Here is a 15,997-nt window from a genome sequence, read left to right on the forward strand (position 1 = left end):
ATGCTTTAACTTTAAAGTTTAAATCGCAGAAAATAAACTGCGTGAGTTGATAACATAAACCGCAAGTTTTATTTTGAAACCATCAAGGTTGAGTTTTCAGACCCCAGAGTTTAAAATCAGCAAAAATATACGTATATAAAATATTTAAACCCGAAAAGTTTCAGTTTTTAACCCAAAAGTTGTGATTATAAACCTATTCAAATTTAAATTAAAACTGAAAGGTTTTTTCCTCGAATTTTTATTGCAGTTATACAGTTGTGTTTACATTAGTTCTTGGTTTTTCCACTTTTTTGCTCAGAAGAAATGCGCAAATGCAAAATGCATCAATTGTTCGTGATCGTTTGGTAAGTGCGCATGTAGTATCGAGCCGTGCGGGAGATATCTTAAAGTGTTTTTCGTTAAAGAAAATATATTTAAATATATTAAATTACAACGGAGCTTATCCCATTTTTGCGAAACAATTCAAAGTATTGTGGAGCAGTAAGTATACAAAATAATGCAAAACAAATTTGCTTTTTGAAAACTTCCTTTTATTTCAATTCACTTCATTTTTTCCCATTAGGAAATTTTTTTCTATCCTGATAATAATTCAGGTTACCTTCAGAGTCAACTTAAAAATCGTAACTTCAAAAGAAAGAAGTATGAAATAGAAGATTCAGAAGAACTGTGTGTTAGAAGGAGCACCACACAGCATAGAAAGAAGTTATTAGAGCAAAAAGTCAATATTAGAAATATATTTCCATTCTACTTTTTCGATCCCGAACTGGTTAGTAAAGTAAATTTGAAAATATGAAATGAAATTCTTATATGAACTCACTTTCAGATTTTACTTGATTTCTGTATTCAGTTTCCACAAATCACCACTCAGCGTACAAAAGCTTGGCAAGAAGTAGAAAAAATAGTGCTAACAGTCTTCGCATCAAAAGGGATACAAGATTGCTTTCTTGAAGGTATCTGGTCTTACCCACTTCCATTATTTTTTATAAATGAAATATAATTTTATAAATTGAATAAACGATAAATAAAATATTTTTTTAAACAAAATATATTTTATTTCTCCTATTTCATTTAAAGGGTTAATATAAGAATAAACCTTCAGTTTAAAATTAAGAGTAAAGGGTTTAAAGTTTATACTCTGAAGTTTTTAGTATAAACTTTTGAGTTTAAAAATAAAAACCGATATGTTTTAATTTTAAACCTTAGAGCTTTAAGAGTGTGTCGAATTTTAGACTTTCGGTTTAAAATTTAAACCGAATAAGTTTTAAAAATAAACCTATTAGTTTTGAAAATCAACCTCAGGGTTTAGAAGATGTACATAATCAGTGTTATGTACTTCTTTTTAAACTGAACGGTTTAAATTATAAACTCATTTAAGTTTGGATAAATATAAAAACCCTCTGAGTTTTAAATTTAAACGAAAATTTTCGACCGTGTAGTATGGTAACTGCGTCGTATAGATGCTGATTATCCTGTGTTTTGATAATCGCTTGACGCATAGATGAAGATTTTCACATAATTATGAATGTCATAACGTAATTAATACATTATTATTAGGTTAGGTAGGTTAATTTAGGTTATACCGGCGATCCCTAGGAGATCTACTTAGGTCTATTGGTCCATTGTGTTACCGTATATAGAGAAAAACTTAGGATTTCAAAACACCTAGAAACTTTGGCGAAGTTTAAAATTCTGTTTAGTGTCAGGTCTTGTAATTGATCAAGATTTTACAGAAAGAATGGGGACTCCTTAAGTGTTTAGTCGCAGCCGTGTATGAGATGGGGAAAAAAAGAGTAGATGACAGGCACTCTTATCGTCTTTCCATACAGCTGCGAAAGGTATGATTAAAAGGGAGATTCAATCTTCTAGCATGGTTTCCTAACTTGCACTAACTTAATTATTAATGTAATTCATTAATAAAATTCATTAATTTAATTCACATTTAAAATTCATTAAAATAAATATTTAAACCATTAACAAACACATTGTTTTCGTAGTCTTGAACGAAACTTAAAAACAAAATTGTGCCCATTCAGTAAATTTTATTATATACTTATGTGATTTGTATTACTCGTACAGTAATTTGATTTTCATACATATATAGAGGCATTTACGCAGTGAACTATAGACTTTTCCCTTTTTTCTTACCTGTTTTTATATTGACATTTAATGCATCAGTAACTAGGCTACAGCTACGCCCTTTATACCCATATCATTTGTCTGATAAGCTGCAATATAAAAAGAAAAGTATTATCAGTAAACGCACATCTAAGTATTCCTAGTTCAAAAATAACGTGAATTTATGTAGTTCATTCTTAAATAAATAAAATTTGGATAGTGTTAATGTTTTGTATGGTGTGTAGTGTAATCAAGAACGTTTAATCTAAATTGTAAAAGTGGTACGAGTAGAATTTAGACACCACTTGGTTACCTTGGCTGACTTTTGTGGGAATTTTTTTATAAGAGTATTTTTAAATATTCTGCAAAACTGAATGTATACAAATTCTGTTATAGTTTTCTACCCTAATTTTATATAATACTTTCCTGCAACAGTAGACATTAATTTTGCATTATTTGGTTTCGCAATGCGCTTAGCAACAAAATGCAAACTCAAGCAAAAATTCAATCTTCTAAGATACAAAGCCCACTGCCATCTCTGCATGTTGCGCATGCTTATAATTCTCAGTAGCTGTTCGCAAGATATACATATATATATGTATATATAACTATTAATATACATAAATATAAAGCTGTTTTTTGTATCTTACTGTACGGTTATGGTTATGTTTGGTTTTGTGTAGGGAATAGTATGCCGCTAGGAATCTGATTGTCAGTTGCCAAGTGATTGTGATTGTGATGTGTTACATTTTGCTTTCCTTCTTTTTAAGATGACAATGTGAATTGTATGAATGAAAATCTTTTTGCTGGGCATCGTAGAGGAATTTTTATTTTTATGCTTGTCTTTTCTATGCTTAATATGTTTTCTTTTGTCTGTTGATACCGGGGCTGCAGCTATTGTTCTGCAGATCTTCAAGTGTTTATACAAACTAATTTTGTGTATGTTTCATTTTTCGGCAATTTTGCATTTTTAACGTATTATTTTGCTGATTGTAGAATTAAAATGTTGCTTTAAAATTGTGCCATGTCAGTATGCATACACAATTACGATTATAAAATTATTTAAAACAAAAATTATAACAAAGCCATTTCGCGTTTCCTTTCAAAGATTTCTTTTTGACGATAATCTTCAAGAAAACATCTGTTACTTTCTTGATTTTTCTTCCACTTTTATTCTGCAATTGTTTGTTAAACTTTTAGTTACGGTTTGTTACCAAGATTTGTTGCCTAAATTTCAATAATTATCTAAGTAATTATTTTTAGTACAACTGAAAATTTGTTTTGGTTCCAACTGAGAAGATTTTAAGTACTTAATATTATATGCAGTTAGTTTAAAAACATTTTTTTAAGCATATGTTGAAGTATACCTGCAGATATTCATTTAAGCAGTTAAAAAAAATAGAGATAGAGATATAAAAAACACTTGTTTGATAAAAAAGTTTTGTAAGACTTTAAGGGGAGTGGATTTTTTAAAACAATTTATCAAATTGAATTGGTATTACTACTTACTAGATAGGTAAAACAGGTTGGCCGAAGCAATTTATAGACATAGTGCAGTTCTTGAGCGTAAGTATTAATTTTTGAGAGATCGCTTAACCTATTATCAGACTTAACGAAGTTTAGTCTATACTAGTCAACAGGTTGTCTCTAGTAGCTAGCAGCTAGTCTTTAGTAACTAGTGTTTAGTAGCTAGTCTTTAGTTACTAGTAGCTAGTCTTTAGCAACTAGTATTTAGATAAGATTAGATTTTAAAAGGGGTGGGAACTGGTCACTGCATACTTTGAGGATTATTGTAGCAGTTAAGAACGCCATTATGTCATTTGGAGAGTTGTTGCCTAATTCCGTTATAAATGGATACGCAGTTGATAATTACTAAAGTGTGAGTCTGATGAGACTATCACAGTGACACAGAATGTTTCCTCTTCTTTGTAACAAAGTCTGCAGCTATAGTCTCTAGTAATACCTAGTTTCGATAGATGCTTTATTAATTCGCTATACCCAGTGAGAAACCCTGTGACAAGTCAGATGCCACTTCTGTTCAGCATTAGAAGTTTTCCAGTTCTGGCTTTTGATCGATTCGGCTAGTAGCTAGTCTTTAGTAACTATTATCTAGTAACTTAACTTAACTCTAGCGTAACTTAACTCTAGTATTTAATAGGTAGACTGTAGTATATATATATTAGTTTATATATATTAGTCTATAGTAGCTCCAAAGAATTTTAGTCAATTATCATATTATTATAAATATAGGAACATAATATTATTAATAAATTATTTATTGCACTATTAAACTTATATTATCATATCAATATAATATGATATATTTAAATTTTATTATAAATATAATTTTTCAGTATTAGTGCGTTTATTCTTACTCTCGTTGAAATTAGTATGAATGTCGTGATTTTATATTAATGGATATATTTTTTGGGATCCCCCAATTTCTTGGTATCAATAAATTTGACGTGTCTAGAACCTTTACCGTTGCTATGTTGGTGGTTTGAAAGTTAGAACTAGAATTGAATGAATTCTGTATTACAATGAAAGAGAAACATAGTTATAATCTAAGCATATCTATTAATAGTCAAAAATGGCTCAAAGTAAAATCTTGAAGGATTTTCTTGTAAAAAATTAATTGAAAAGTTTCCTAATTGAGCAATTCTTATTTTCAATCATCAATGTTTTTTCCTTGTTAATGTTTTTGTATAGTGCTTTCAAGATTAATATGAATGATAACCATAAAAAGGTTTTTTCAAACCAAACATAGGTAAGAGAGAATGAATGTTCCAACAAGATTATGCACCATCTAATAACGGCTAAGAGATGACGTTCCACATTTTATTTCGAATGAGTAATGGCCTCCAAAGTCAGTAGATGCAAACCATGATTTTCGGCTATTGACGGTTTGCAAGCTAAGATCAGTGCTAAAAACTAGCAATGTTTTGAATATCATAAAGAAAGTAGTTGTTAATAAATACATAAAGATTTCTTAGGTTCATATTCGACTTGTTGCTGAGCAATTCAGAGGCATGGTTCGCTTTATCCAGAAATCAAAATAAATAGGATTAAGTCGGGTCTATAAAACTTAGTTTTAAAAAAGAAATATTCGATATTCTAACATATATAATATATACTATATATAAAATAATTTGAATAAAAAGATTTCTATTTATTTTTATATTTAACTTAAATTTTTTTTATAAAAACTTTAATGTTACAAAATATATTAACAGCTATTGCAGATATTTCTCGTTGCACATTAATTTGAAATTAAAATGCATTATCACTTCTTCTATCAGATTCTTCCGGCAGCCTATCAACCTGGAGATTTACTCCGCAATCATAACGGAACTAAATTTTAATGAATGCTATTTTATAATTTAAATGATCATCAAGACTTAATGACAGATAAGGTAACTACATGTTTTAAATATAAAAAAAAAAAAAATTATATTTAAATAAAAATATATTGAAATAAGCTGTTTAACTGGAGGAATTAGTCACAATCTTGTCTTGGGAGTAAAAACATTTCATTGCAATTAAACATTTGCACATGAGTTAATTGTAGATTCATAAGCTGCGAAAACAAGCTTAAAAATATTGGAGAAAAATCTTAATATTGGTAGGTATAGTAGATGTAGCTGAAGCTGATGCTTAAAGGAATTTGTGTTATTTTCCATATTTACGAAGTGAGAAACTCAGTTTACCCCGACCCACATCACCAAGTCTCTAGTTGATCTGGTTGTTGTTTTGATTTTGTCGTTGTGAAAACTTGTTCGGCTTGATTGACCGTGATTTCAAGTCGTGAATACTTGTTGGCGGCGTTGCCTCCAGTTTGTGCCATATAAAATGCGCTTTAAGATTTAAGTTGTGATACTCTTATTTTCTTATCTTATTTATAAATAAAGAAAATAAATATATCCAAACAAAATTACGTATATAGTATATACAAAGCTGTTTTCAATATACACGAATAACAAGAGTTGAAGCAGAAGCATGTCTGCTTGACTGTGATGAATGGTATTCACATGAAGGCGTCTGTGAATTTGCAACCACAGCTGAAATAACCTCTGCCTGTAATAAAATACCAGACAATTCGACAGATATTCGCTGTGACGTAGTACACGCAGTGTTTCTATAGACAATTTTGCCCGCATAAATCAATTTAGTCTTCTTATTTTTCTGCTAACTTGCTCAAGACTCACAGAGAACCCATTGCTCGACAGTTACACGTTGCTTCATTTTAAACAACAATGCCGGCGTTGAACGATCTTTAGCTTATTTCGCATTTTTCATTGATGACGATTTGCGAATGGTTTCTTTTGTATATTTGTGCATACCCATATGTGCATATGTACTTCAGTTCAGATTCACACATATTTTTTTTGTTTTACCAGTAATTAAAGCGACTGGAAATATTTTGCTGAAGATGTACAAATTTACAGTTTTCAGAATATATAAATCTATTTCAATAACAATTGTAGAGATATAGGAAGTAATATTTTTATAAAAATAGCAAAGAAATAAACTAGAAAAAAATATTTAGTACATTTACCATCAACAAAATGTATATTTATTAAATGTTAGAGACTATTTGCTTACTTATTATAATATATTTAAATGAAACATTTATTAAGAAAACTAAATACATGATTTGAGGAACACACCTATCTCAAATTGGTACTTAGCGAAAACAAAGAAAATCATCTAATACTTAAGATCAAAATCATGTTTCGTGAGCAAAAAATGCGTATGTACAAAATCTTACCTATATCTGGATCCACTGTATCCAATGGATTTAAAAACTGGACGTTGAAAAGTAATGCCAGAACTACTTAAACTATTTCGTCTAGGACGTTTGTATGGACTATGCAGTTAATTTCAAATGTCACATTCTACATAACGGTCTACTGTCAGAACCATTTAAAGTTCATACTGTAGAGCGACAGAGATGTATTTTGTCGTCACTCTTATTCATACTCTGCCTAGATGAAGTTATGCGTGCTTTAATGCCTGGAAAAAGTGGAATGCCGTGGACACCTCTCGCATATCTTAAGGATCTTGAATAGAGAGACGACGTATGTTTAACATAAATTGAGCGATTTGGAAACGAATCTCAATCAATAAGTGATCAATAGCAAAACAGCTGGCTTGGAAATTAAGGCATAAAAAAAAAAATATGAATAGTAGCTACTGCTCCACAAGATGAATAATCGTATTCAACAAGCCAGAAAAGTTAACAAACGATCTAAAGTTAATTCAGTCTATATTTCTCCTATTCATGGGTTTTGAATCCATTTATTGGTCTCAACACCTATCAAGAAGCTGTTCGGTTAAGAGTCATAAACAGCTCAATTAATTATAAAAAGTAATAACTGTTCGCACATTATGTTTTAGCTCGAAACCCTTAGCCACCGCGTAAGTTCACAAAATAACTAGATTTGTTGTAAACAACTTCACGAAAAAAAATGGTGTGCTTTACTGTTCATCTTGACTTATTAAAGTCATAAAGTAAGCAGTCGCGGACTCCTTAACAAAATAATACGCTAATAGCAAAACATTATTGTATTGAAATAAAGTCAATCAAGAAGACCCATTGTTTAAATTCGGGGAATTAAAAGTTGGTGTTTGCTAGAAACATTTTGGTGGAACACAATCTTTACATATTCGTTGCATGTGCTTTTCCAAAGGATGAATATGGATGAAGGCAACCATTTTATTGATCGAAAAATTTGATATTGTGTTGTAGACTCGACACACACATCATCTAAACAAAATCTTTACATGGAAAACAAAATTGTTCTTTATATACAATGATTACAATAGAATCAATATCTTCCATTATACATAAACGGTACATAAACGGCATAAAATATCTACACTGTATTATCGTTTAATACTTAGGTGCGTCTTCCGATACTAAAATCACACGGTACACACATTTTAGAAGAACAATTGGAAAACTTGTCGAAAAATTAAAAAGTAAGTATCTATAATTGATTCATAAGTAAAGCATAATAATCTTATAAAAACAACTGCTGAAATCAATATTTACTTGAAGGATTAAACTTTTAGGCTGTTCTACTTCCAGCAAATATATGGATTCAAAGATTCCAAAATAATGTATACAATTCAGCGTCAATAGAAGTTGGCAAGAGCAACGATCTTAAACACGGTAATCAGTATTGAGTCAGTTTTACCAAAAGGCACAATATTCGCCCCAAAACTCAAATTGCCCCTTCGTGGTAAGCGTTTTGAGTCGATTGAATCGGTAAAAGAGAATTCGCTGAAGGAACTAAAACCCATACCTGCACGGGCCTACGAAAAGTGTATGGAAGATTGGGTTAAGCGTTGGCATATGTATATCGTTTCAGAAGGAGTATATTTTGAACAAGATAAAATAAATTTGGAATAAAATTTAAATTTGTGTTTTATTTACAAAATCCGGGTACTTTTTGAGCAGAAGAATAAGTCCATCTAACTATGTGCACAGCGAAACATCAATCCTTGCTGATTCAAATATATTGAATGAAAGGCTTAAATACAAAAACGTTCACCATTTCATGCAGTGGACAGCTTCTCTGTAATTATTGTGCAGAATGTCAATAATATTAATTGCATTAGATGGGTTTGAAAGTAAATAGGATGTTAGGTATTTGTAGTAAGCTTGTCTATTGGCAAGTACATATGTTGAAAAGATAGTTCCTTCACTATGTTTAAAATTGCAAGATATTTCAAATAGAAGCGAAGTTATTGCGAATGAAATAACAGTCAGAGGAAGAGGAAGAAATAACAGAGGAAGATGACATAATGGAACGTAACCTAGAACGTAGCGTCATCTTAAGATTCAGATCGGAATCACTTGAACCTGAGAATCGTACGAATCTCAAGTATCAGTTCTTTACCTCTATCAAGTATTCTGTGCTTCTTTAAATAGCGACGAAAATTTTTGTACAATGGACCTTTTGAGGTCTGAGTGCAACGTTTCTTTCTACAAATAATTCCCACAGGGTGGTTGTGATGAACTGAAGTACCACACACTAAGTTTCAATGCGTTTCAGTCATTGTAAAATAATAAATAAATAAATGTACACATTAGGTTCTAACTGTTATATATAATTTCAATAAATTTCATTTAACAAATGTTAATAAAATAATATTATATTAATCATGTTTAGTCAAAAACAGAAAAATTTTTTTTTAATTATTAATTAATAATTGCTTAAATTTTTTAATATTTTATATAAGTTATATTGCAACTATAATTGGCACTTGTGCAGAAGTAGATACAATTTTATGAATTGCGATTTTTAGTAGCAAAATATTTTTTAATTAAAAAAATTGTTTACTTTAGAGAGAGAAATAAATTCAAAACAACCAAATTAACCAGCCCGACCATATCGTTCTATTTAAAACTACTGATAATGTTTTACTTATTGTGACACGTTTAATGGAATGCTGTACTCGTACTGGTACGTATAGTATCTTATCGGCAGTCTCGGGGCAAGATATATTTTGTAGTTTAAATATAGTGACGAAAACAGGTATAAAAGCCTACAAGATACACACATACACATACATATAACAATTTTACTCTTTGTTTGTATGTGGTATATACGTATTAGTTTTTGTGTTTGCACTGATAAGTCAGGTTTGTGAACAATTCAACAGATTTTACCGCCTAACCGCACCGAACAATGCAATGCACGATAACAAGTGCGGCATGCACAAGTACAGGTTTCCACAAAAATAGGCCATAAATAAAATACAACTGGGTTCCGAAATCAAATTACAGCTAAATTATTGTTCAATATTTACTTTTTGATAAAATGTCACAAATATATAAATTCGAATGTGTATGCTTTAACGAGTGTTTGCGTGTAAATAGAAGAAAACATATTCTGGAATTTCTAGAAAATATTTTCTATATTTTTACGACCCCATTAAAATGAGCTCAATTATGAATATCAGTTAGAAAGTCAAACATACACGATCCAATTACCTATTTTTGGGTATAGGCATTATACGCGTACATATCATCACTACCGATAAAAGACTAAATATAAAGACGTGAATATAAATTTATGAGATTTTTAACATAATTTCGTGGGTGTTATAAACATCATAATTAGGCAAATATGGGCTTACAAAGAAATTCGGCTGTGAAATAAAAATAAATAGTTTATAGTAGTTGCTGACGTATCGAAAAAGAAATACACAACATACGTATGTACATATACCTATATACATACATAGTAATTATAAAATATGGTATTGGTACGTTTTAAAAAATTCAAACACGTACTGCGTTGACTAATATTTTAGTAATTTTCAGTTAAAAATTTTTTCATGATATTCGGTTTCAACTGAAATCTGCCGCATGGTCAGCATTTAAGTGCATTTTGTTTTTGTTTTGTTTTGGTTTTTGTCATGAAGAGGAAATGTTGCAATGCAAATGTTTTGTCAAAGTAATTCTTGTAATTATTTTTCAAAAGGCGTAATTTTTACATACGAGTACGAGTATTTCTTAATGGGTTTCCAATTGCATTCATGGATCGCTCTTAAGGGGTTTTTGTTTACACTCACTTATTTTTATTAGGTTTTCAGTCTAAAAATTTACGTTTTTGTCACGAATTGTTGTTGCTGAAAAGTTTTTATCTGCAGTATGTTTTATTCTTTTTATTGTTATTGTTGTTATTGTTGTTGGCTTTGTTTGGTGTCTTTAATTGTTTATTTTTAAATGGTGGTTTCTGTGTCATTTTAGTATGAATATGTGAAACTGGAAACTATTACTTTCAGAGTAAGTGGACTTAAAACAATAACAAACTGACACTTGACAAGTTTTCAGAGAATCTATATAAGTGAGTATAATGATAAGAAAGAAGGTAGAAAACTATAACAAAAAATTCTTTAAAAATTATTATCATTCTATGTGCATAACTCTAGTAGAACACTTAATATGTTTTATATGTCACTTAGGAAACTATTACTACGTTTATACGACAGCTAAACACGTATTAATTCAAATCGATTTAGCTTGACACGCACCCATAAATGCATTCTAAAACTGTATTGAAACTCTCCAGCATGTCACAATAAAGCGCATTTAAAATACGAAATAGGATCTACGGACTTGTTACGTCGTATAAATGCCTGGAATTTAAGTGTGCTAAAATGAAACGACTGTATTCGAACCCTTTTTTCTGTTGTTTTTGTTCTTCAGCTATTTTTTGTTTATTCGGCTACTTTTATGCGTTTACATTTTCTTTATAAATTTTCAAACTAATGGAGCTTTTACTTGGCAATGAAGTCGAACAATAATACTTTTATATGTACAAAAAAAAATTATTTAAATATAACATATGCCATAAAAGTATGTTGGTAATAATGTTGATACGACTATTATATCATCTAGCTCTGAGCTTAGGCTAATTAAAGTCTGAAAATAAAAAAAATCTCCGAAAGAACATTCCCTTCTGGGTTTAAAAATTGTTCAACAAGTTGTGAAAGTAACTCCATGAAGTATCTTGCTATATAGATAACTAGATCTCAGATTAATTTGGATCATATAAAAGTCAACTGATAACAAATTAATTTAGCAGCAAAACAAAGGCACTAGTTGTTAGATAAAAAATCTCAATCAAGTCTGGAATATTGCTATATAGATAACTAGATCTCAGATTAATTTGGATCATATAAAAGTCAACTGATAACAAATTAATTTAGCAGCAAAACAAAGGCACTAGTTGTTAGATAAAAAATCTCAATCAAGTCTGGAATATTGCTATATAGATAACTAGATCTCAGATTAATTTGGATCATATAAAGGTCAACTGATAATAAATTAATTTAACAGCAATACGAATGCACTAGTCGTTAGATCACAAATCTCAATCAAATCTGAAAAACAAGGTTCTGCTTTAAAAAGTCATATTAAAACCTATATTAACATACGATATACTTCTGCAGGGCGCTGTAAGTAATTCAAATAGTGAAATTCTTTGGAATTTTCAGTCAAAATCACACGTCTTCTTTTTTCACTCAATTCCTAGTCATACTAATCGTTTTTTCCTCTCCCTCTTGTAATATTATTGTATAGTTGTTAATTTTGGTCGATAGATATTCCTAAGATTTAGCACTTACACGCTTTATAATAATGTAGATATAGTTGATTTACTCAGATTCTTGGCACGAAATCAACTCCACTTGTTTATTGGTTATGTAATTGATATAAGTGATTTGTGATTCATCTATTCTTACAGTTAGGATTTTATTTGAAAGAAATAGCTTCATTTATTTTAGTTCAAAATTAATCAAACGTCGCGTTAAGAGAATAACTATTATTTTCTGCCAATATACAAGCATATAACAATACTTAAGATTCAGATACTTCTCTGTAGAGTCATAAAATGAGTTATGTTTTTAAGATATGATCGTAAAGAATTAAAAATATATTAAATCAATAGTTACGATTATTTGCACAGTTATGTGTGGATTAGAAAAAAGCAAATGTTTTTTCTGTTTAACAACAAAAATGCTGAGAAAACTAATATTAGTCACTGTTTTCTTTACTGAATGCGCTTGTGTTAATTACGACTTGTCAGAAATCTCTATAAGTAACATTGATATCTGCAGATTTCATAAAATGTAAAATACTGTCAGGAACTGTCAGGAAATAGATCCATTAACTCTATTTGGTCTTTTGGATTAAAAGATTAAGTTTATTCACAACTAAATTTGTTCAGATTAATTTACCTTTTAGCTATCAATAAATAGTTAATATTGTTGTACTTGTAATAATTCGACACAAACTTTTTCCTATTCTTGAAAAGCCTGCTTAGTTCACGGACCTCAATGGTACAAGTGAGCGACAATAATAATACATTGTCGATATTGACGAATAATTCAAAAATTAACACTGGGGCGACTTTCTGAATAGTATTGAGAAATGTGGCAATACTTTCTGAAGCTTTTGTAAAATCTTTAGGAAACTGATTATGCTTAATCCAGAAACAGTTATAAATGAACAAAATGAAGAGGAAATGAATAGAATGGCGATTAATTTCTTAGCAATTACGGAAGTAGGAAACTTACCTTCAATAGATAAGGAAGAAATCAGTACTTTAATAAGTTATTTAGGAAATAGAAAATCCCCAGACTGATTCAAGAATATCATTAACACAGTACAGTAGAAAAAGTTAACTCATGCAAAAGTTAATCGTGCAATTAAGTTAACCGAATTTCACGTACCGTTCACGTACCATTATGGGTATTCCCCGAATTTCTTTTCTGTTTTGAGCTCCAAAAAATTTATAATCATCTTCATTGTCAAATAATACTGATTTAGTCACGTGTAATAAGATAAAAAAGTAGGATGATGATCAATACGATAGTGAAGACGACATTTCGGTGTCTAAATTGATTAAATCAAACAGTGTTTACGACGATACACTTCGAGCAGTTGAATTGTTAATGTCGAAGGTGGGTGATAATATTGACATCAGAATTGACGATATTGAAAATTGGAACAAGGATCAATTTTCGGAAGGTAACGAACATTTTGAAGTGTCTGAAAGGAAATGAAAACGATGGAATAATTACCGAGAAATATATTCAACAACAGAAAGTGAGTTTCTCGGAAGCAGTTAAATGCATCAGGACCTTGATAAAATGGCACCAAAACAACAACAGCAAATCAGCTGACAGGGACTTAAAAATAATTATGGCTAAATAAATCATTGCCAAAGAACTGTTCGGAAAACCTTTCCACTGATCTCCAGCTGGCATAGATTTTTCAGAATATAAGCGAAGTTTTCAGGAAAGTAAAATTAGTAAAATTCTATTAGAATGGTCCTCTTTGATGTCCTGTTTGAAATAGGTGTTTGATAAGGTGTGGTATAATGTCCTGATCGTCAAACTAAAAAATTATGATATCTCAGTTGAAATGATAAATAAAGCGTTCTTGGTCAAAGTCCAAAACTACTTTTCATCTAATCAATTCAAGAAATTGGTGCAACTTTCAACTTTTTATTTGTTCTAATCTGAAACAAAATTAAATGATATTTAAAAATTTTTTTTTTTGCAGTTAAAAGAAGAACTAGTTTATCTAGTCAAGGATAACGAATAATGCACAACACACAATTATCCAGAAAAATTATTCAAACACCAAAAAGTGTTGCAAACTTCATGGCACTTAACTTAACTAGACCAGTTCAAATACAAGAACAATTTGCAAAAAAAAAAAAAAAAACAAAAAATTAGAAAATGAATTGGAATTGAAGCGAAGACCAATGACCGACCATTAGAAAGATAAAAACTAAACGTAGAATGTGCCATAACCAAATAGCAACAAACAACACGGACAATAGCAACGGACACAGAAAGCGCGGCAACATAAGCGCCAGTAACAAAAATAAAATGAAATAATACTCACAAAAGAAAAAAACATTAGTTAAGCCACAGTTCAAACGTGCTGCTAGTCGTGCTGCCAATAAAACGTAAAAACGTAAAAAGGTAAAAAAGAGCATAGCCAATTTGACTATAACAGGCAGCACAGCGAGCAAGTAGTAAGCGCTTTTAAATCGCAGTATGCATACATCAACAACATCAAGTTGGAGTTCTAAACAACAAAGTGGATTAGGTGGTGCAGAGTAGAGCAGAGCTAATAAGAAATTGGAAAGAACAAAAAAAAAAACAAAAACAAAAAGCGAAAATTTAAAATAACAACCAACGAGTAGAAGAATAACAAAGTAGAAGATAGTAAGAAGCAGATAAGCAAAAACAAGAAAATGTAGAAGCAAGCAAGCAAGCAATAAATAAATAAAAATTCCGATCTTCCAGCCAAGAACATGAGAAGGCACAGAATCAACAACAGCAGCGACAAAAGCGTCGCAATTGTGCAGTAGCAGCGCAGCACTGCCTTGGAAGAATACGAATTTTTGCCTTTGTATTTATTTGAATTCAAACAGGTATTCAGTTGTGTGGAGTGTGTTTGGAGACTTTGTTTCCCTCTTCACTATTCACTATTCACAATTCGGCTTAAAATGAAGGTAAGCAAGTAAGCACAACTACACAAAATATTACCCGAAAGAAAATAAAAAATTTCAAAAATAAAAAAAGTATAGAAGTAAAACAAAAAAAAAAACAAGAGTACGGCGAAGACGGTCGGTCGCACCCTTTTAAACATAAAACCACATCCCGCTTTAAATTGAATCAACTTTTTTGTATTTTTATCTTCCTTGTAATTTTTTTTTTTATATTAAATTTGGTTTTACCTATGCTTGGGGGAGCAGCGCGCAAAAGAAAACAGATTAATTTAAAAAGGTCAACAGTAGAACATTTTTAAAATGTATAAAAAAAAGTAATCGAAAAAAAAAACAAAAAAAAAGTGAAACAAAATCAAAATGAAATAAAATCATGTTGGAATTTTAATCCGGACATGCCAATTGATGACTATGTCGATGTCGATGTGTACAGACTTTTAATTCGTTTGGTATTGAGGTAGTTCAAATAGATTAAATATACTATAAACCGAATAAACATTTTTTATACTTGGTGGGATTTTTTTTAATTTTTAAGGATTTTATTGAGGTTATTTAATAGCAAACAAAAAAAACTATATTTTCTATACTTAACATAAAAAATGTAACAATACTTTAAAAGGATTAAAATATTCTTAATAACCACAAATTGAATTCAACAAATTCAACAAAAACTACTTCGTACGACATTTCACTCTATGAGAAAATATAGGCATTTTTATTTATTTGCCACTTCATTAAATATGTCGGTAATATTTACTTTATTCTGTTCGCAATTTTCAAGCGAAATTATTTTTTTTATAAATAACATTTGTATTAAAATACTAAATTATTTATCAGTC

At 30.1% G+C, this 15,997-nt stretch overlaps 2 protein-coding genes across 8 annotated transcripts in view; one reads left to right on the top strand and one right to left on the bottom strand.

Moving 5' to 3' along the window:
- The window catches only part of LOC119675774 (octopamine receptor-like), an 82,059-nt gene extending 79,840 nt beyond the window's left edge, over window positions 1-2,219 (bottom strand). Inside the window, exon 1 of the mRNA XM_038086982.1 lies at window positions 2,146-2,219. The gene's annotated coding sequence lies outside the window, so the exon portion shown is untranslated. The remainder of the gene's footprint in view (window positions 1-2,145) is intronic.
- Window positions 1-15,997, top strand: part of LOC119680958 (afadin) — a 100,298-nt gene that overhangs the window by 42,982 nt on the left and 41,319 nt on the right. The gene's annotated exons all lie outside the window — the stretch shown is intronic.

Source organism: Teleopsis dalmanni, chromosome 2 (genome assembly GCF_002237135.1).
Source record: "Teleopsis dalmanni isolate 2A chromosome 2, ASM223713v2, whole genome shotgun sequence".
Lineage (NCBI taxonomy): Eukaryota > Metazoa > Arthropoda > Insecta > Diptera > Diopsidae > Teleopsis > Teleopsis dalmanni.